At 47.1% G+C, this 21,532-nt stretch overlaps 1 long non-coding RNA gene across 2 annotated transcripts in view; it reads right to left on the bottom strand.

Annotated features, from left to right (window-relative positions):
- Window positions 1-6,032: 6,032 nt before the first annotated feature.
- The window catches only part of LOC102263413, a 73,562-nt gene continuing 58,062 nt past the window's right edge, over window positions 6,033-21,532 (bottom strand). The window contains exons 2-4 of one of the 2 annotated variants that reach the window (XR_313790.2): window positions 19,156-19,458; window positions 12,761-12,912; window positions 6,033-6,329 (exon numbers count right to left, since the gene is read on the bottom strand). This is a non-coding gene — a long non-coding RNA (uncharacterized LOC102263413). Of the gene's footprint in view, window positions 6,330-11,018; window positions 11,789-12,760; window positions 12,913-19,155; window positions 19,459-21,532 lie in introns of those variants that run through there. The other variant, XR_001362807.1, reaches the window with a different exon arrangement.

Raw genomic sequence — 21,532 nt, 5'->3', positions numbered from 1 at the left:
GCAAGAGTAATAATAAAAGGGAAGATTTCTCGCATCATAATGGGGAAAGGTGTGTGAGCTGGAGGGAAGTACAGTACAGAGCCCATGACAAGTCATGATAAATGGGTCGTTATAAAATTCATGTTTAGGCAGCACCAGGCCGGGGATAATGCCATTCGTCATGGCAACACTAGGCCACTAATGAGCCCTCATTGCATATTCATGTCCGTGGCGTTTCTTCGCTCCCTCCCACCCTGAACTTGAGCCTGGAAATACCTCCAGCTCAAACTGTAGGCCTTCTTCGTCTTCTTCTTCTTTTTTTATTTGTTGTGTTGCAGCAATTACACTGTAAAAGTGCTTCCCAAGATTGATTGCTCTGATCCGCAGTTCAATTGTAAATTAGAATACACATCCCCCCAGGGACCCACGGGCCCTATTTGTGATTAAGAAAAAAAGCCCCATAATAGACTAATAGCTAAAGTTCTCTCTCTTTTACTTTCAGGCAATTAGCCTGATGAAATGGCCTCTTTTTTTGTGTCCCTGGAAGTGGAAAGCGATATCATGGTGAAGGATATGATGTTGATTCTATTATTTTCACCTTGCCGGGACGAAGGGAGGCGCAGGGAACGGCTGCTTTGTCCCATCCGTTGAACCGATTCACCAGGAAACTATTTCTTAAAGATGCAGGGTGTGCTTGCTGGGGCTGGAGTTAAGCAACCCCTCGCTGGGGATTCACTTCCAGGCAGAGGACTCCCTACCACAGAGGAGGAAAATGAGTTCCCCAGGGAGTAGGGAGAGCGGGATTCTGACACTCAGGGGCCACCTGGCTGCTGGGCTGCTCTGGGTGGATGAAGTGGTGAAGGTCACATGGCAGCCCTCAGGGTCCCTGTCCTCCTGCGGCAGCGGTTCTCAACCTGTGGGTCGAGACCCCTTTGGCGGTCGAGCGACCCTTTCACAGGGGTCGCCTAAGACCATCCTGCATATCAGATATTTACATGACGATTCATCACAGTAGCAACATGACAGTTATGAAGTAGCCACGAAAATAATTGTATGGTTGGGTCACAACATGAGGAACTGTATTGAAAGGGCCAGAAGGTTGAGAACCACTGTCCTGCAGTGACTGCCCAGCAAGACTCCAAATGACCATATGTGTCCTCATCTCCCCAGGCAGCTCCAGTCTCGCGTGGTTGAGATCAGCCCTACACAGTGGCCTATGTGGCCAGGGCCAGAAGGTTGAGAACCACTGTCCTGCAGTGACTGTGCCCAGCCAGACTCCAAATGACCATATGTGTCTTCATCTCCCCAGGCAGCTCCAGTCTCGCGTGGTGGAGATCAGCCCTACACAGTGGCCTATACGGCCATTTTTTTATTTTTGTTAATCCTCACCCGAGGATATTTTTCCACTGATTTTTAGAGAGAGGGGAAGAGAGAGGAAAGATAGAGAGAAACATCGATGTGAGAGAAACACATCAATTGGTTGCCTCCTGCATGCGCCTGGCTAGGACCCAGACCATGGAGGAGCCTGCAACCAAGGTAGGTGCCCTTGACCGGAATCGAACCCGGGACCCGTTGGGCCGCAGGCAGACGCTCTATTCACTGAGCCAAACCAGCTAGGGCTATAGGGCCATTTTAACTGAATTGCAGCACCCTGCCCCCAAAAGTCTTAACTTTTCAACATCCAAAACTTTGATCTCCTGAGCTGACAAGCACACATTCTTGACCTTCCTCCACGCACCAGCTGACGAGGTCGTGACCAGCCAGCCAGTGAGCCCAGTCACGTGGACCCGGTGCATGTCCAAGGCCGCTGATGCTCTTCTTCGGCGATATTTTAACATTTGTTTTCTTTTCCTTCGTGACGGTCTCAAGAGTCCAAGGACAGAAAACGTGTCCCGGTTGGAAAGATAGAAATAGAAAAAAGAAAACAAACCAACAATCTATCCTGGTCTACATGGTGTTCTCTCTCTCTCTCTCTCTCTCTCTCTCTTTCTCTCTCTCTCTTTAGCAAGATGTTGATTGCTGTTCTGATTTCCTGCCCTCACCAATTTGCACCACCCACCCAACATCTCCTGGGCTTGTGTTGTCTGAATGAACTCTGTTTGAGTTTCTAGAAAATCACTTTTATGTCAAAGGATCTCACTCATTTCTTAATACTGAATTGCATGTGCATTTTAAAATTTGTTACGTTTTTAAGTCAGTGTTCGAGATAGTCTCTCGTCTGTACATATAAAATGTGTCTGCATTTCTTCTCAGTGACTCTGGTCGCTTCCTGGTTAAATAAAACCTTTGGGGAAGTTTATTACTCTATCCCGAAAAGCGATTCTAACGTTGTAAAATTTCCCAAAATAATACAAAATGAGCTCTCCAGGAATAGTTTCGGAAGATCCACGGGATGCCTTTCTTGCTAAAAATCAAACATTTTCTTTTTTTGCCAGTCTTTACTTGGGAGCTGACTTCCTCTTCAATTCTTACAACTGTGAACTGCTGTGTAAATGATCAATCTGCGACATAATTAGAAATGTTTGACTGTCTGGCTGCCACCTTGCTGCCATCTTTGAAATCGGCTCTTAGAAGCTTGCAGGGGACTTTGAGCCTGGGAACCCTCCACATTTACAGCACTCACTTGTTACAGTTTTGAAGAGTACATTTGTCCTATACCAGTAATGCCTCGTGTTCACAGAGTGTTTTGTCATTTTGCAAGCCCTTTCTTTTCTTTCTTTTTATTGTTTTCATTCTTGCCCAAGGATATTTTTCCATTGGTTTTTAGGGAGAGTGGGAGAAAGGGAGAGACAGAGAGAAACATCGATGTGAGAGAAATACATTGATTGGTTACTTCCTGCATGCAACCCCACCAGGGCCCGGGCAGGGGAAGAGCCTGCAACTGAGGTACGTGCCCTTGACCGGAATCGAACCCGGAACCCTTTGTCTGCAGGCTGAAGCTCTACCCACTGAGCCAACTGGCCAGGGCTGAAGCTCTTTCATATAAATTACATCATGGAAGTAATCTTATGAGATAAATGAAGCAAATAATTTTATTATCACCCTAAAGGGGGGCCAGGGGGGAGGGGCGAGATTGAGGCTCAGAAAGGTTAAGTGACTTGCCCAACGTCACACATCAGTAAGTGCAAGGTTGAACCTTGTCCCCAGGCCTTTAGCTCCCAAAGCAAAGCTCCTCTGGCAGCCACGCTGCCTCGTCACTAGCTGCACTTTCGCCATAAGCAGCAGCTCTCCAGAATCTCACAGCCTTGCCATGCACAGGGCTGGTGATGTGTCTGTATACCTGGGCAAGATTGACATGTGAGTGTATACACACACACACACACACACACACACATTGTTAAAAACCTACAAAGAGCCCAGCTGGCGTGGCTCAGTGATTGAGCGTCAACCTATGAACCAGGAGGTCATGAACCAGTCAGGGCACATGCCTGGGTTGTGGGCTTGATCCCCAGTGTGGGGCGTGCAGGAGGCAGCCGATCAGTGATTCTCTCTCATCGTTAATGTTTCTATCTCTCTCCCCCTCTCCCTTCCTCTCTGAAATCAATAAAATATATATACATATATTTTTAAATCTACAAAGAAAGAGATGGAATTCACACTACAACGTTACCTACGGACCTAGATTTAAAATAAACCATCTATATCGGATTATGAACATCTGCTTAGCCTGGGTGGATAGCCACAAAATGGAAGCAATGATCCAGATCACTCCAGTTTGAGAGACAGGTTGAGGACCATGTCTTTTGTATCCACATTTTCCAGAGATGGCTTTGTATCCACATTTTCCAGAGATGATGCTGAGTCTTTCCGGCAAATGTCTCTCCGAGACCTTTGCCCGTGCCGCTCCCTCTTGCCCCACCCGTAGCCCGTGTCACATTTCCCCGTGAACCGGCTCACCCTGCCCAACATGCTGGAATCGGCTCAAAGACCACTCCTTGGAGATGTGCCCGATTCCCACCTCCACCCCTCTTCCAAGTTCCTTTTCGTTCCACCTCCCTAAGGGAGCCTACTCATCCCATCACGGCCTTTCCCATCGGGAAGCCAGGGAGGACAGGACTGGGATCCAGAATCCAGCAGATGCACATGCTTCCCTGGGAGCAATAGACCCATCTGCTGCAGGGCCTCCCACTCTCAAGGCCCCCACACCCCAAGAGCCACGCTCAGAACCCTGAGACTCAGCGGCCCCAGGCTAGTTTGGCAAAGGAATGGCCACCATTATGATGAGGGACAGGCAGCTGCCCGTGGCTTGCTCTTGTTGGCGTGGCGTTTAAATGACACCTGCACCCGATAAAACAGCCAAAGCAGAAGCCAGTGGTGTAGGCAAATCAGAGACAAAGCTCACGTCAACCATGATTTCCTGTGAAAAGCCATTCCTGCCTGAACTTGAGAAAAGAAAAAAAGAAAAAGACCCCAGGAATGGGCCCAAAACAATGTATAAATGTATCCAAATCCCAGCTAGGTCATTACCTCAACTTCTCAAAGAAATGAGGAGATGTGTCATTATTTCATTCATTTATCCAGCATTCAATGATTCATTCAAGGGAGTTGGGGGGCAATGGGGGGGTAAGGACACATATGTAATACCTTAATAAAGAAAAAAAAAGAAAGAAAAAGTAAGGTACAAAAATAATAATAATAATAATTTATTCAACCCTAGCCAGTTTTCTCAGTGGATAGAGCGTCGGCCTGTGGACTAAAGGTTCCCGGGTTCGATTCCAAGTCAAGGGCACATGTCCGGGTTGTGGGCTCAGTCCCCGATGTGGGGTGTGCAGAGGCAGCCAATCAATGATTCGCTCTCATCATTGATGTTTCTATCTCTCGCTCCCTCTCCCTTCCTCTCTGAAATCAATAAAAATATATATTTTTAAAAATAGTTCATTCAACAAATAGTTATTGAGCCTTGAGGTCATCACAAAAATAAAAATCATTGCTGCCCTCATGGAACTCACAGTTTAATGGGGGGAACAAACATATAATCACCATAAACATTGAGTATAAGATTGAATGTAAGATTGCTTGCTACCCTCCATGCAGGAAGTATAAGTCAGCGTAAAATGGGACTCCTAGTGGGAACTTGACATAGGCAAGCGCTTCCATATGCAAAGCCTTCCAGTGGGAGCCTGAAGAATGAGATCATAGATGAAGATACAGGGAAGGGAGGAAAGCAGAATGTGCAAAGGCCCTGGGGTGGAACCCAACTGAGCAAGCCAGAGGACATTAAACAAGCCTGCGTGACTGGGCCACTGGGAACTGAAAGTAAGATGGAATGTGGTGAGGCTGAGGACGCACGTAGCTAGGCCCCGGACGTGTAGGGCCTTGCAGACCGCAGTAGGAATGTTGGATGCCAGCTCAAGTCCAATGCAAAGCAAGTCAGCTGGAGAGGCCGTGGTCATATTTTCCGTGAGCCAGACGGTGACAGTGATGTCACAGTTGGAATAAGGAGCTTCGGTTTTCAGTAAAGAAGCACACAATGTTTTGTTTTTCTAGCACTGGCTACCAACCGTGCTCTAGGGAACCATGTCCCCTTCAGTCCTAGAAAACAGCCCTCTCTAGCCCATGTCCTACGCGAGCCAGCACCAGGCCTGCCAGTGGTGAGTGGGAAAAATCGGGCATATCTATATATATAAAAGGCTAAAATGCAAAGTGTCCCCTCAGGAGTTCGACCGGGAGAGAATGGGAGTTCGATCGCTTGCTAGGACATGCGCTGACCACCAGGAGGCTGCACAGAACGAAGGACGGCCCAGCCAGCAGCCAGAAAGAAGGCCCCGATCGGCCCTGATTATCTGCCAGGCCTAGGAACCCTACCCCTGCACGAATTTCGTGCACCAGGCCTCTAATCAGCTATAATATCAAAAACCTGAGTCCGTTCTAAGAAACAAGGACTACTCTTCGTATGGCAGACTGTGTGTTAATGTCCTACAGCAGAGCTAGAGAATGCTTTGCGGGCTCTGAATGAAATGGAGCAGGAACAGATCCAAACATCCCATAAGGAGCCATTCTCAACATCTTGGAATGCTGACCAATGCTATATGACATGTTCTTGACGCTCTCTCCTACACCCCTTGACCTGGAAAGGACCTACCCTCTCTAACACCCCTGCCCCCTGTCAGAGCACTCTGTTGTCATCCCTTGTTAATGGCCTTGACTCCACTCAGCAGTAAGATCCACAGGACAGGAGAGGCATGCATCACATTGACCCCTTTATTGCTAATGCCGGGTCCAGTTGGAACGTTGGTTTGTCTCATATGTACGTGGCATACAACACGCTGTGTTGTGTTGACTTTTTCCTCTTTCTCTGAGGTCTTTGAGAGCAGAGCCAATGTCGCCAACGTCGTATCTTCAGTTGGCACCTGATAATAGGGTTGATTTATTATTTGGTTCCTTAATGTATGGATCAAGCAGTTATTATAAAGGATCCTTATTAACGCAAGCAGCTCTCCCTCCTCTGTAGTCAGCCACAGCATGTAAAAACCACAGGATCTGGGAACCCTCCATACCATCAGTGTTCACTGCTGAGAGATGACCCCTTAGCAGTGGTGGTTCATGCATTCCTACATATTAACACACGCCCACAACGAGAATGCATGTAACCGTCAGAGCCAAATAAGGGCTGTAGCTGGTTTAACAGTATTGAATCAATTTCCTGATGTTGACAAGGTCCCATGGTTATGTGAGATGTGCATCTGGGGGGAAACTGAGCGAAGGGAATCAGAAACCTCTGAGTTATTTGTCCAACTTCCCGGGTGTCTTAAAACTGTTTTAAATCAAAGATGACAACATTTTTAAGAAAAAAAGTTAGATTTTCATTTTTATTTTCACATATATTTCTAGAACATATTTCATAGTATCACCTTTCTTTTTTTTAAATATATTTTTATTGATTTCAGAGAGGAGGGAGAGAGAGAAACATCAATGATGAGAGAGAATCATGGATCAGCTGCCTCCTGCACACCCTACACTGGGGATGGAGCCTGTAACCTGGGCATGTGCCCCGACAGGGAATCAAGCCGTGACCCCCTGATTCATAGGTCAGTGTTCAACCACTGAGCCACACGGGCTGGGCTCATAGTATTACCTTTCAGTAGTAATGATGAGATGAGGGTATCGTGCACCACGCTGGTGTGCAGGAGAGGTAATGCCCTAATGCTGGGCACTGCCCCCTGGTCTGGCCAGGTTGGCATTCAAAGCATGCTGGGAGAAGGCAGTGCATTACTTGTGCCTGATTCAAGCACATCCTCAAAATGATGTTTTCCCAAACACAGCGCCGACGGCTACGCTCTTCTCTTCTCTTTCCCTTGTATCCTAATTCAGGTCAGTATCCAGCATCTCAGCTCCCTTCTGCTGACTCCAGGTTTTGGAAGAGAGAGAGCAATTACAAGCGACAGGAAACTGTTCCTGTAAAACTCAAAGGAAGCCAGATGCGCCCTGGCCGGGTGGCTCAGTTGGTTGGAGCATTGACCTGTGCCCCAAAGGGTTGTGGGTTCAGTTCTCGGTCAGGGCACCTACCTAGGTTGTGGGTTCCATCCCCAGTGGGGACACATATGGGAGGCAACGGATTGAAGTTTCTTTCTCACATCAGTGTCTCTCTCTCTCTCTCTCTCTCTCTCTCTCTCTCTCCCTCTCTCCTCCTCCTCCTCCTCCCCCCCTCCGCCCCCCACGCCATCCCTTCCTCTTCTCTCTAAAAATCAATAGAGATATATCCTTGGGTGAGGATTGAAGAAAAAAAAAAGTCCGTATGCATGTAGATTAAGCCAAAATTTCAGTTTAGCTTCAAGTGCTTAAACATTCAAGTTCAACAAGGACTCCTCCGGCATAAAAAGCTGCAAATCCCAGTGCCATTCAGCTCATCAGCTTCCTGCAATCCAGATGATGAAAATGACGAGAAGGCCCGTGGCTACTCCGCACAGAAAGTCCAATTCAGAACAGGAATGCCAGTCCCCGCGGCCTTCCTTCCTTTTCTCAAAGCTGCGTGCTCTTTAGCAGGCCCGTCTCCGCAGTGTACCTGCTCCGGTGTCCCCGTGGCTCTGCGTTCGTGGGAACCTGCTTACACTGAGCCCAGCGTGGGTACCGCAGTGCGTCAGCGTCTTAGCGACCGCGGGCTGGTCCAGGATGGCTGGCGAAGGATGCAGCCGGATGGCCAGGTGCAGGCGAAGAATGCCTCGCTGATTACTGGGAGCGCTCATTAGGGAGGGCAGCATCTTTCTGCAGCATCCCCTCCACCAGCTAAAAGGCGGAGTCTCCCTTCATGAAGGAAAGGGAGGAAAATGCAAGAGTGCGTGTGTATGTTTTTTTAAAAATATTTGGCTTATTGATTCATGAATCAAAGAAGAAGAAACGATAATTACCTCCAGTTCCATCCGAACCAAGAGATTCCCGCAGCACAGTCTTCTGTGTGGCGGGAACAAAGCTCCCTTCCGAAGCAGATTTCACTTGCAAACATCCCCAAAGAGATGAAGTGCCCGCAAGATGCGGCAGCTCTTCCATCCTTGCCACGGGCCACGTCGGGCAATTAGAATCAGTCTCTCTAAGTGCCGGAGCCGGGTGATGCTAATAGATCACTTTATAATGGGAGCAGTTTTTAAAAGTCGCATTTAATTTTCCATTATTACCGTACGGAATGCGGGTGGCGTCCATCCATTCAGTTACAGATTCTTACGTCCAGAAACGGAGGGGCGGTTTGCTGCCTCCCGAGACATCCATCCTGGTTTTCATTCTCAGAGACCCGAATTGAAAGTAGACCACACTGCCCCGGCCGATGTGGCTCAGTGGTTGAGTATCCACCTAGGAACCAGGCGGTCACGGTTCGATTCCCCATCAGGGCACATGCCCGGGTTGTGGGCTCCATCCCTAGTGTGGGGCGTGCAGGAGGAGGCAGCCGATCAGTGATTCTTATCATTGATGTTTCTACCTCTCCCTCTCCCTTCCTCTCTGAAATCAATAAAAAAAAATATTAAAAAAAGAAAAGTAGACCACATTTCCACCTTCTTCCTAAATGTGTTTATTGTTATTTCCAAAGCAAAGGATGATGGCTTCTTTGGTTTCTTAATTATTTATTTATTTTTAATATATTTTATTGATTTTTCACAGAGAGGAAGGGAGAGGGATAGAGAGTTAGAAACATCAATGAGAGAGGAACATCGATCAGCTGCCTCCTGCACACCTCCTATTGGGGATATGCCTGCAACCAAGGTACATGCCCTTGGCCGGAATCGAACCTGGGACCTTTCAGTCCGCAGGCCGACGCTCTATCCACTGAGCTAAACCGGTTAGGGCTATTTTTTTTCCTTTAAATGTCTTCTTAAAACCTAGGAGTTGAAAAATAACTAGCAAGTATGTTCAATTCCTGGGGATGTCTAAATTCTTTGTCCCTCAATCATTAAATAATTTTCAAAAGTGTAAGTGAACTAGATTTTCCCTATTGTAATTATAATTTAATCATCTCTACAAAAGTCAATAAATACTCCTTATACAAACTTGTAATTTTGCAATACCAGAAAATCGCTTATGATGCTATCAATGCTGTACACTCTGTTGTTTCATTTCATGTCCTGAAGTGAAAAAGAGTTCTACCTCAAATCACAAAATTATAAAATAAGCCTCTTGAGTTAGTATTCCAGTTCAAACCACCACTGAGAGCTAAATTAGATGGTTAATCTAGCTACTCTCTCCATTCTCCATCAAAAACAAAAGAAAGAAAGAAATTCTGGTCCTAAGTTTTCTATCTCAGTGCCAGCTGCCAGGCATTTAACAACCTTCCATCTCTAAGCTGACTGACACAACAAGTAGTACAACTTGGAAGTCTTAGCGACCGCGGGCTGGTCCAGGATGGCTGGCGAAGGATGCAGCCGGATGGCCAGGTGCAGGCGAAGAATGCCTCGCTGATTACTGGGAGCGCTCATTAGGGAGGGCAGCATCTTTCTGCAGCATCCCCTCCACCAGCTAAAAGGCGGAGTCTCCCTTCATGAAGGAAAGGGAGGAAAATGCAAGAGTGCGTGTGTTTAAAAATATAAAAATATTTGGCTTATTGATTCATGAATCAAAGAAGAAGAAACGATAATTACCTCCAGTTCCATCCGAACCAAGAGATTCCCGCAGCACAGTCTTCTGTGTGGCGGGAACAAAGCTCCCTTCCGAAGCAGATTTCACTTGCAAACATCCCCAAAGAGATGAAGTGCCCGCAAGATGCGGCAGCTCTTCCATCCTTGCCACGGGCCACGTCGGGCAATTAGAATCAGTCTCTCTAAGTGCCGGAGCCGGGTGATGCTAATAGATCACTTTATAATGGGAGCAGTTTTTAAAAGTCGCATTTAATTTTCCATTATTACCGTACGGAATGCGGGTGGCGTCCATCCATTCAGTTACAGATTCTTACGTCCAGAAACGGAGGGGCGGTTTGCTGCCTCCCGAGACATCCATCCTGGTTTTCATTCTCAGAGACCCGAATTGAAAGTAGACCACACTGCCCCGGCCGATGTGGCTCAGTGGTTGAGTATCCACCTAGGAACCAGGCGGTCACGGTTCGATTCCCCATCAGGGCACATGCCCGGGTTGTGGGCTCCATCCCTAGTGTGGGGCGTGCAGGAGGAGGCAGCCGATCAGTGATTCTTATCATTGATGTTTCTACCTCTCCCTCTCCCTTCCTCTCTGAAATCAATAAAAAAAAATATTAAAAAAAGAAAAGTAGACCACATTTCCACCTTCTTCCTAAATGTGTTTATTGTTATTTCCAAAGCAAAGGATGATGGCTTCTTTGGTTTCTTAATTATTTATTTATTTTTAATATATTTTATTGATTTTTCACAGAGAGGAAGGGAGAGGGATAGAGAGTTAGAAACATCAATGAGAGAGGAACATCGATCAGCTGCCTCCTGCACACCTCCTATTGGGGATATGCCTGCAACCAAGGTACATGCCCTTGGCCGGAATCGAACCTGGGACCTTTCAGTCCGCAGGCCGACGCTCTATCCACTGAGCTAAACCGGTTAGGGCTATTTTTTTTTTAAAAATATAGATTGAGCCCAAAGCTCCGTCCAGTATGTGTGTGTGTGTGTGTGGTTTTCTTTAAGAAAATGAAATGAACCATAAAATAAGCCTTTAACAGTAACCTAAGAAATAACACAAAATCATTTACAACACATGGGATTGTTGCGGGATCTGTCAAGATTAGCCGGTTTAGGGAAGCTCTGAGAATATGGAAGCAATTATCATGAAATTCATGACTCATTAGCAAACATCCCGGATTGTGTTTCTCATTTCTGGGTCAGTGTGACTAGGAAATAGACTCCGAGCTGAGACGTTCCGTTGGTTTCGACGCTGGGTTATATAGACAGTTGCATCTTAAGAGAATGCAAAGCAAAGCCTCCCCCATTTTGAACTTCATTTCTCAGACGTCGGCAATTTGGTCCTTAAGAGAAGTTGGAAACGAAACAGTCCTGAGAGCGTATGGGGAAGAAATGATGACGGAAGGGCTGTCTTATAAACGCAAGTAAAATTGCCCGGTCAGAACGCACACCGGCGCTGGCGGTGGGGTTTCACATACGCGCTGCTTGGTATGCAGAATGGCCGGTGGACTCAAGTACCCAATACAGCGTGTAATGGGAAGCAGATGTCTCACAGAGAGAAAAATATTTTATGGCAGTAAATGTGACATGGACTCTTAAAGGGTTTGCCTCTGCGAAGCAACTTCCCGGGCTCACTTCGCTTCGTATTCTCAGATAGATCGCGTCCAGAAATTACATTCGTCTTTTCAAAAGGAAACGTGTTTAACTTTGCCTCCAAGTTCTAGGATGCATACGTAAGGAGGAAGGATCTGAAAGAGATCATTTGGGGAGTCGTTGGTTTACAAAAGCACAATGCTCAGCAATGCAAAAAAAAAGTATATTAAGGCCCTGGGAGCGTCGGCCTGTGGACTGAAGGGTCCCAGGTTGATTGCGGTCAAGGGCACATGCCCAGGTTGGGGGCTCGACCCCCAGTAGGGGATGTACAGGATGCAGCCGATCCATGATTCTCTCTCATCATTGATGTTTCTCTCTCTCCCTCTCCCTTCCTCTCTGAAATAAAAATATCTATTTTTAAATGTTGAGAATGATGAGGGCTATGAAGTGAGCAATAGCAGAGGACTTATGATGATGATATTACTAACGATGGGCAAAATCTATTGACCCCTTACTTATATGACAGATTATGTGCTGGGAACGTTAGGTTCATATCACTTAACCATATTGTGGTATCAGTCTTACAAATGAGACATAAGGTGTTGAGGTAATTTGCCGGAATCACACAGCTAACAGTGTCAGGGCAGCATTTGAACTCGGAGCTATTTAACCCCAGAGCGTAAGCAGCACATTCCACTCACCCATGAACCCTTGCACATCCACAGTGGTCCCTGTGCAGTCACCAAAATTGTAATCAAAGAGAAGATATGATGGGACAGAAACAAATGTCTGAAGCCCTGGCCAGTTTTGCTCAGTGGATAGACCGTCCGCCTGCAGACTGAAAGGTCCTGGGTTCGATTCCACTCAAGGTCACATGCCCAGGTTGCAGGCTTGATCCCCAGTAGGGGGTGTGCAGGAGGCAGCTGATCAATGATTCTCTTTCATCATTGATGTTTCTATCTGTCTCTCCCTCTCCCTTCCTCTCTGAAATCAATAAAAATATTTTTTTAAATAAAAATATTTTTTCAAATTAAATGAATGTCTAGAATGGGTGATATTTGGAGAGCGAAGGCCCAGATGAAGAGAACAAGTATCTTTAGTGATGATGGGACGTAGGAAAGTCTTACCTAAGGAAGGTTAGCAGCTGAACGGCAAACCCCACTGACGAGTCCTTGGCTGTGGCGCGGGCCCCACCATGAGGGTGTCCGTGCTGCATCTGATGGAGACGCTGGGTGTTCGGGGCCCATTGCCCTGTGACACTTGGCTGGGCAAACGGCACCTAAGACAAGACAAGTCAGAGCAGAAAAGAAAGACATGAGCCGCATGGAATATCAGAAATGGTTCTTGCCCGGCTGGGGTGGCTCAGTGGTTGAGTGTCAACCTATGAACCAGGAGGTCAGGGTTCGATTCCTGGCCGGGGCACATGTCCGGGTTGTGGGCTCCATCCCCAGTGTGGGGCGTGCAGGAGGCAGCCGATCAATGATTCCCATCATTGATGTTTCTCTCTCTGTCTTTCCCTTTCTCTCTGAAATCAATTATATAGGAACTAGAGGCCCGATGCACGAAATTTGTGCAAGAGTAGGACTTCCTTCCCCCAGCTGCCGGCACTGGCTTCCCTCTGGCACCCGGGACCCGGGCTTCCCTCGCAGCCCTGGCTTCATCCAGAAGGACATCCAGTCTAATTAGCATATTACACTTTTATTATTATAGATGGTTGTAGAAGGCAGGAGACAATGGCCATAAGAAGTAAAATGAAATGAAAACAGACACTTCAAGTGAGGAGTGGACAGGGAAGGGCTGGGAGAGATCATTGGACTGAAAAAAATGTCAGTGGCGTAGCAAATAAATGAGGAAGGAGAGTAGAAGTAATTCTTTTCATGCACAGAAAGGATCGAGTGACGGTCAGGGCAGATAGAGAGATGGAGAGATTTTAGGACTATGGAAGAATGTAGTGGAAAGAAAGGATGGTTGATGGGACCAAGGTAGGTCAGGGGAAATGCGACAGGTGACAGGAAAATAAGATATTGATACACCCCGGCTGCGTGGCTCAGTGGCTGAGCATTGACCTATGAACCAGGAGGTCATGGTTGGATTCCCGGTCAAGGGCACATGCCTGGGTTGCGGGCTCGATCCCAGTAGGAGGCGTGCAGAAGGCAGCCGATCCATGATTCTCTCTCATCATGGATGTTTCTATCTCTCTCTCTCTCCCTCTCCCTTCTTCTCTGAAATCAATCAAAATATATTATAAAAAAGAGAGAGAGACCTTAGGCCTGGCTGGCGTGGGTCAGTGGTTAGAGCATCGGCCTGTGCACGTTGGTTGGATTACCCTTCAAGGGCAGATTTGATCCCCGGCCCAGAGGGGGCTCACACGTGTGAGGAGGCAACCAATCAATGTGTCTCTATCACATCAATGTTTCTCTCCCCGCCACCTCCCTCTCCCTTCCACTCTCTAAAAATCAATGGAAAAAAATATCCTAGGGTGAGGATTAACCAAAAGAGAGAGAGAGAGAGACACCTTGGCTGAGGGCTGCTCGGACACAGTGGCCTGGAGCCCGCCCGGCTCACCTTGCTCAGAGAGGAAGTGACCCGGGTCACTGAGCAATGGATCAAGCTTGGAGGCTGAGGGCCAGGCAAAAACCAGACCAGAAACTGTCCCCCCCCACGTGGAGGGGGGCACGTCCCATCTGTGCCGTCCCCGGGAGCCGCCCGTGACAAGCCCCGGTGGGTGCGCACGGACCACATGCTCCCAGAGCCTTAGAGACGTGGCCCCAGGAATGGCAGGCACGTAGCCGAGAGCAGCACCGGGGCCTGGCCGCGCCCGGCAGCCGAGTAACATCATCTCAGGTCAAGGAGAAGCCCCGCAGCCCAAAATAGCCGCCCTGCCCAGTTGCCGCAGGCTCTAAAATTACCCCGTGGAGACCTCGTTTTCATTGGGGGCCGATCCGGGGTGGGGGACCCAGGAAATGCCTCCAGATGGACGCGCAAAAGGCCTGCCCGCTTCTGGGAAGGAGGGGGTGTTGCCAGGAGAGGAACGGGCACAGGAAGTGCTGGTGAGGGCACCCAGGGGCAGCTTCTCCTATTTCACTTTTCCCCGGAGGAGCCTCGCTGGCAGCCACTGGGTAGCACCGAGGCCCGAGCCACTCGCCAGTAAATGTGAACCAGGCGTGCAAACAGCTCTGACCGTGTCTTCCTTGAAATGCCTTCCTGAGATACTGCGATGCAGAGCTGCACGCTTCAAATTGCCTGCGGGGGGCGGGGGGCGGGGGAAGGAAGGGAAATTAAGGGACAATTAGAAAAAAATGACAAGAGGAAGCAGAACCTGCCTGTCGCGTGTGGGACCCGCGTATTCCAGCCACTGTCCGCTGTGGGGACGATTCCCGCAGACACGCAGGCAAGGCTGCTGTCCCTCTAGACCAGTGATGGCGAACCTTTTGAGCTCGGCGTGTCAGCATTTTGAAAAGCCCTAACTTAACTCTGGTGGCGTGTCACATAGAGAAATTTTTTGATCTTTGCAACCATAGTAAAACAAAGACTTATATTTTGGATATTTACTTTATATATTTAAATGCCATTTAACAAAGAAAAATCAACCAAAATATGAGTTCGCGTGTCACCTCTGACACGCGTGTCATAGGTTTGCCGTCACTGCTCTAGGGGATGGGAGGCTATCCTGCCCCAGAGGGTCAGCAGTAAACAGGAGAAAAGCAAGTGATCACACTGGAAACAGGCCTCTGGGCCATTGGTTTTTGTTTGTTTGTTTTTAAATCCTCACCCGAGGATATTTTTTCCATTGATTTTTAGAGAGAGTGGAAAAGAGAGAGGGAAAGACAGAAACATCGATGTGAGAGAAACACATCGGTTGCCTCCTGCACGAACTCCGACCAGGACCCGGACCAGGGAGGAGCCTGCAACTGAGGTCTGTGCCCTTGACTGGAATCGAACCTGGGACCCTTTGGTCCGCAGGCCGACGCTCTATCCACTGAGCCAAACCGACTAGGGCGAGTCCACTGTTTTAACCAGCAATGGTTCCTTCCGTTCCCATTTTTAAAATCCTTAAGAAACGTACCAAAATGTCATGCAGGCCCATCCCGCTGCTGAAGCCATCTCGGGGGCCGAGAGCGAAGTCCCATGATGCCGCTGATGAGTTTAGACCAGTGGTTCTCAACCTTCTGGCCCTTTAAATACAGTTCCTCATGTTGTGGTGACCCCCAACCATAAAATTATTTTCGTGGCTACTTCATAACTGTAATGTTGCTACTGTTATGAATCGTCATGTAAATATCTGATATGCAGGATGGTCTTAGGCGACCCCTGTGAAAGGGTCGCTCGACCGCCAAAGCAAAGGGGTCGTGACCCACAGGTTGAGAACCGCTGGTGGTTTAGACAGGGGCAGGGATCCAATAGGGAGCAGAGAGAATAAGAAAGCAGAACAGAAAGGATGAGACATGCAGAAGTAGTGGATTCTGAGAACCAGCTCCCATAAAAATGACCGTTTCTCCACCATTTGGCCGTTTCTGAAGATCTGCCAGGTAACTTTACCTCCAACCCTCCAACCCTGTGAAGGAAGGAAGTTGCCCTCCCCTCCCTACGAGTGAGCGCACTTGGACGAGAGATTAGGTGACTTGCCCAAGGTCAGACAGCTGGGGATGTGGGCAGGTCTGGAAACCGAGTCTAATTAACTAAATCCCCTGGTTGTTGGTTTTTTCAATTCCGAACAGCCTTCGGAGCTACAGAACCCAGAGGCTCCAGAAATGTTATTCCTGGGTCTTTGGGTAACTCACAAAGCGATTTCTGCAATGACGATTTTTCTTCTCAACCTCCATTCATTCATTCACTCAGCAAAGAATGATGGAGCCTTGGCTAGTGCCGGGCGTGGTTCTGGAAGCCGGGGGTCACCTTCATAGCAATGTCACATCGATGCCGCCTGGGTAGCCAGTCCCACTGTCCCCTTCCCAGAAAGCCTGCATCCATTCCTAATTTTCCAATATGCCTTAAGACAGCAGTTCTCAACCTGTGGGTCGCGACCCCTTTGGGGGTCAAACGACCCTTTCACAGGGGTCGCCTAAGACCATCCTGCATATCAGATATTTACATGACGATTCATCACAGTAGCAACATTACAGTAATGAAGTAGCGACAAAAATAATGTTATGGTTGGGTCACAACATGAGGAACTGTATTTAAAGGGCCAGAAGGTTTAGAACCACTGCCTTAAGAGCATCCAACGACATGTAGTTTATATCTGTATTCACTATTTTACTGCTTGTCTTCTCTCTTGAAAATTAGTTCCTTCAACCTGGCCAGCGTGGCTCAGTGGTTGAGCGTCGACCTCTGAACCAGGAAGTCACGGTTCCATTCCCGGTCAGGGCACATGCCCGGGTTGCAGGCTTGATCCCCAGTGTGGGGCATACAGGAGGCAGCCAATCAGTGATTCTCTCTCATCGTTGATGTTTCTGTCTCTCTCCCTCACTTTCCTCTCTGAAATCAATAAAAATATTTTTTTAAAGAAAAGAAAATTAGTTCCTTCAGAACAAAACTGTCTCTCCAATGCATAGAACAGTTCCTGCACACAGTAGGTGCTCAATAACTATTTGTCTCAAGGAGAGCCTTTTCTCTGGTCCTACTATGTGTTTTACACCAATCGTCTGACTTAAGGAAGGGTGTATGCCCAATAGAAAATACACAGCCCTAGCCGTTTTTGGCTCAGTGGATAGAGTGTTGGCCTGTGGACTGAAGGGTCCCGGGTTTGATTCTGGTCAAGGGCACATGCCTAGGTTGCAGGCTCAATCCCCAGTTGGGGGCGTGCAGGAGGCAGCCAATCAATGATTCTCTCTCATCATTGATCTTTCTCTCTCCCTCTCCCTTTTTCTTGCTCTCTGAAATCAATAAAAAAATATATTTTTAAAAAAGAAAATACACAAAGGGGATCGGGTTTTGATCACGGCAAAGCAAGTGCTTAGGCGAATTAAAGCGCCATTTGCAGCTCCCATGCCCTGCGCCACTTACTGCCCGAACAAGGGCCATCTGGTGATGTTAAAAGGTAACAAATTGAAAGCGAATAAGAGCGAATGGTTTTCTAAAACAGCGTATAATGTACCTGTGGAATTCGCTGCCGCGGGATATTATTGAGGCAAATAGCGCAGCAAGATTCAAGAGCGGATTAGACATGTATGTGAATAGGAATAATGTTGGCAGGCCCACTCACTGGGTTAAAGAGTTACCAGGCCTGTCCCCCATCCTGGGCTCCGGGGCATAACTGTTCAGCAGCCGGGGCGAGGTAGGAATTTCCCCTGCCATAAAGCATTGCAGATCCTGGCCAGATGCGTGGTGGCTATTTCTTTCTTTCTGTGTGTGTGTGTCTGTGTGTGTGTGTGTTGCGTGTGTGCGCGTACTCATTGGTAACATAGGCAGAGACCACTGCCCAAGGGACGTTCCTGTGTGGATGGGCTTGAACATGGCATGTCTGTCTTCCTGTTGCGAAATCCTCAATAAGAGGTAGGGAATCAAGCAAAGCCTTTTGGGATTCGTGCCTAAAAAGACTGTAAATATCACAAAGCAGAAGTAGTCGAAATAGTGTGCTTCTTGCTGATGATGGAAATATTTCACTCCTGGCCGGTGTGGCTCAGTGATTGAGCATCGACCTATGAACTGGGAGGTCACGGTTGAATTCCCGTTCAGGGCACATGCCCGGGTTGCGGGCTCCATCCCCAGTGTGGGGCGTGCAGGAGGCAGCCGATCCATGATTCTCTCTCATCATGGATGTTTCTATCTCTCTCTCCTTCTCTTTTCCTCTCTGAAATCAATAAAAATATTATTTTTAAAGAACATTCTGCCGAAACCGGTTTGGCTCAGTGGATAGAGCGTCGGCCTGCGGACTGAGGGGTCCCGGGTTCGATTCCGGTCAAGGGCATGTACCTGGGTTGCGGGCACATCCCCAGTGGGAGATGTGCAGGAGGCAGCTGATCGATGTTTCTCTCTCATCGATGTTTCTAGCTCTCTATCTCTCTCCCTTCCTCTCTGTAAAAAATCAATAAAATATATTTTTTTTTAAAAAAAAGAACATTCTGCAAAAGGTAGAGCAAAAGGGAAATTTAAGTCACAACCTCAAGCCAGCAGTGTATCTGAAAGATTTCAAAGATCCCTGAATAAAAGTAAATAGATATCCCACAAAATGTTGTACAGATGTTAATAGATGTGTTTTTATTTTCTGGAGAGACAGAGATGAGAAAGAGAGAGAGAGAGAGAGAGAGAGAGAGAGAGACTATAGATGACATTAATATTTTCAAATACGTTCTCACACACACAAAAAAAGCTAAGAACCACTAGTCTGGGGCCCAGTCCACGGGAAAAGTCTCAACTCATTCAGAACAATGTGCTCCCCATATGCGTGTAAGATTCGCTTCCTTATATTGACGGCATCATATGAATTAGATCCTCTCCGTGTAAGATCATACACACAGCATCACATTCCCACCCCGAGAACAGAACTTACAACATGCGAGTGTTGCTTCAAATAGCTAACCTGTCATTCCATTAGCTGGTCTTCGACACGCCTTTTCAAGCCGGGCGACTTTCTCTTGCTGCTGCTTTCGTACTTACTCTTCCCTGGGATGATCGTAAAGTAGAACTTGGCAGATTTTCGTTGGTGGGTGCAGAGTTGGTTTGGGTTAGGGTTTTGGTGGAGGCGGTTAATGTTTGATTTTTACTTCAAGTGAACCACGTAGCCAGAGGAATTACAAGTTAAGCGTGTCAGCTCCGTAGTCCATCAGGATTGGGTCAAAGTTCAAACGAGCAGTGTAATCTTTTTGTGACTTTCTTTTGTCATCTGTGAAATGGGGATCAAATAAAATCTGGCTTACTCTGGTGGGCAGATTAAAGGAGACAGTGAGTATGAAGTATTTGACCCACTAGCAATCATAGATTAAGTAGATAATACGTTACCTATTTGTAACCACATATTTGTAACCATTAGGAATATATATATACTATATATATATATAGTAACTTGACCAAGGTCACATAGTGACAGGATTTCAACCTGGGCTGTATGTATCTTTGTGTTTCCTCACAAGGAAATACTATTTATTTTTCTGTTGTAGCTAAGACCAAACAGGACTATGAGTCAAAACCCTTTAGTGAGGAGTGTCCTTTCCCAAGTTCAATTTTCGCCTTTAGTTTAGTAATACTCCTACTAAGGTTGTAGTTAACTTCCTTCCCAACTTCTTTGCTGCTTGATTGAGTCTTGATTCATTGACAGGGTCTTCATGCAGATGAGGAGTCACCACTCATGTAATTGCATTGCTGATCTCACAGGTCTTTGCCTGTTATCACATGTTTATCACAACCAGTGCCATGCTAATCACGTGCTGTTCTTACCTGCCTGCTTACCTGGCCTTCGTAGAGGATGCAGTATGCATGTTCTCCCCAACCCTATTCCTTATTTGATTTCTGCAATGTGAATTCCACTCTTTACCATCTTCCATATGAGTTTCAATTCTGTTATTGCAATTTTAGTTTTCTTAAAAGTTTTCCCTGTTCCAACCAGCTTCTTTTGCACTTGGTTTGTTGTTTTCAGAACTCTTCCTGTTGCCTTGCATTCTTGATCTTTTCTTTCCTAGTGGCTTCTGCTTCGGGTATCACTGAGGGGACAGCTCTTGGACAATATTAGACAGTATCTACTTGGCTCCCAAACAAATTCTTAGAATTTCTCCTGAGTGTCCCAAGTAAAGCATTTTCAGGAGTGTGTTCTTCCTTTGGGATTTGGATATCTGCCCCCCCCCCCACTCTTTCTTCATGTGATTTTTTAAAAATAAATATATATTTCTTTATTGATTTCAGAGAGGAAGGGAGAAGGAGAGAGAGATAGAAACATCAATGACAAGAAGGAATCATTGATCGGCTGCCTCCTGCACACCCCCTACTGGGGATTGAGCCCACAACCCAGGCATGTGCCCTTAACCGGAATCGAACCTGGGACCCTTTAGTCCGCAGGCTGACGCTTTATCCACTGAGCCAAGCCGGCTAGGGCCTTCATGTGATTTTTTAAGCACCCTCGGGGAAGGGAAGAGGTCTTCCCATAGTGTGCAGCAAGAGAAGAGGAAGGAATGCATCATTCACTATCTAGTTCTTGCCTTAGTGTTTTCTGGGAGTTTCAGTCTAAAGAAATGGAAAAAATTTGGTAGGTTAGAGGAAGCAGCAAGAGTAAGGACAGGGAATAAACAGCCTTTGGCTGCTCAGGCTTGTGGTTCTTCAGACCAGGGTCTGAGGCCCTTCAAGCAAAAACTTTAACCCATGTTTGTGAACCATATATTTGGTTGAAATACTTCTCAGAGTCTAGTAATAGTTGCCTGCAAGTCTTATTTATTTGATGGCTTGTGGGTCTTATACTTTTCTATGAATTTATAAGTATTTTAGCTAGGAATCAGGGAAGGACATATCAAGGGTTGTCAGCCAGACTCCATGTAAATCAGAAGTATTTATCTATAATTTTTAGACCTTGATGAATAGGTTGGATATGCCAAATGACTTATTTCTGGATTTTATAGTGGACTTTAAAATCCCATCAGAAAACACTGTTGGCTCTCCATGGTGGACAGTAGAGTTTAAGTCCCTTTGTCTGGCATTCAAAGCCACCTACAAGTTGCTTTTGCAACTCTCAATCTTGCCACACCCTTATGTGAACCCTGCATTAAAAACAAAACAGTCCACCCTCTATCCAGTTTGGCTCAGTGGATAGAGCGTCAGCCTGCAGATTGAAGGGTCCCTGGTTTGATTCTGGTCAAGGGCACATGCCTGGGTTGCGGGCTCAATCCCCAGTAGGGGGTGTGCAGGAGGCAGCCGATCAATGATTCTCTCTCATCATTGATGTTTCTCTCTCTCTCTCCCTTCCTCTCTGAAAA

This window comes from Myotis brandtii, unplaced genomic scaffold (assembly GCF_000412655.1).
Source record: "Myotis brandtii unplaced genomic scaffold, ASM41265v1 scaffold308, whole genome shotgun sequence".
NCBI classification, from domain to species: Eukaryota; Metazoa; Chordata; class Mammalia; order Chiroptera; family Vespertilionidae; genus Myotis; species Myotis brandtii.
The sequence above is the reverse complement of the archived record's forward strand: the minus strand, read 5'-3'. Positions and strand labels throughout refer to the sequence as shown.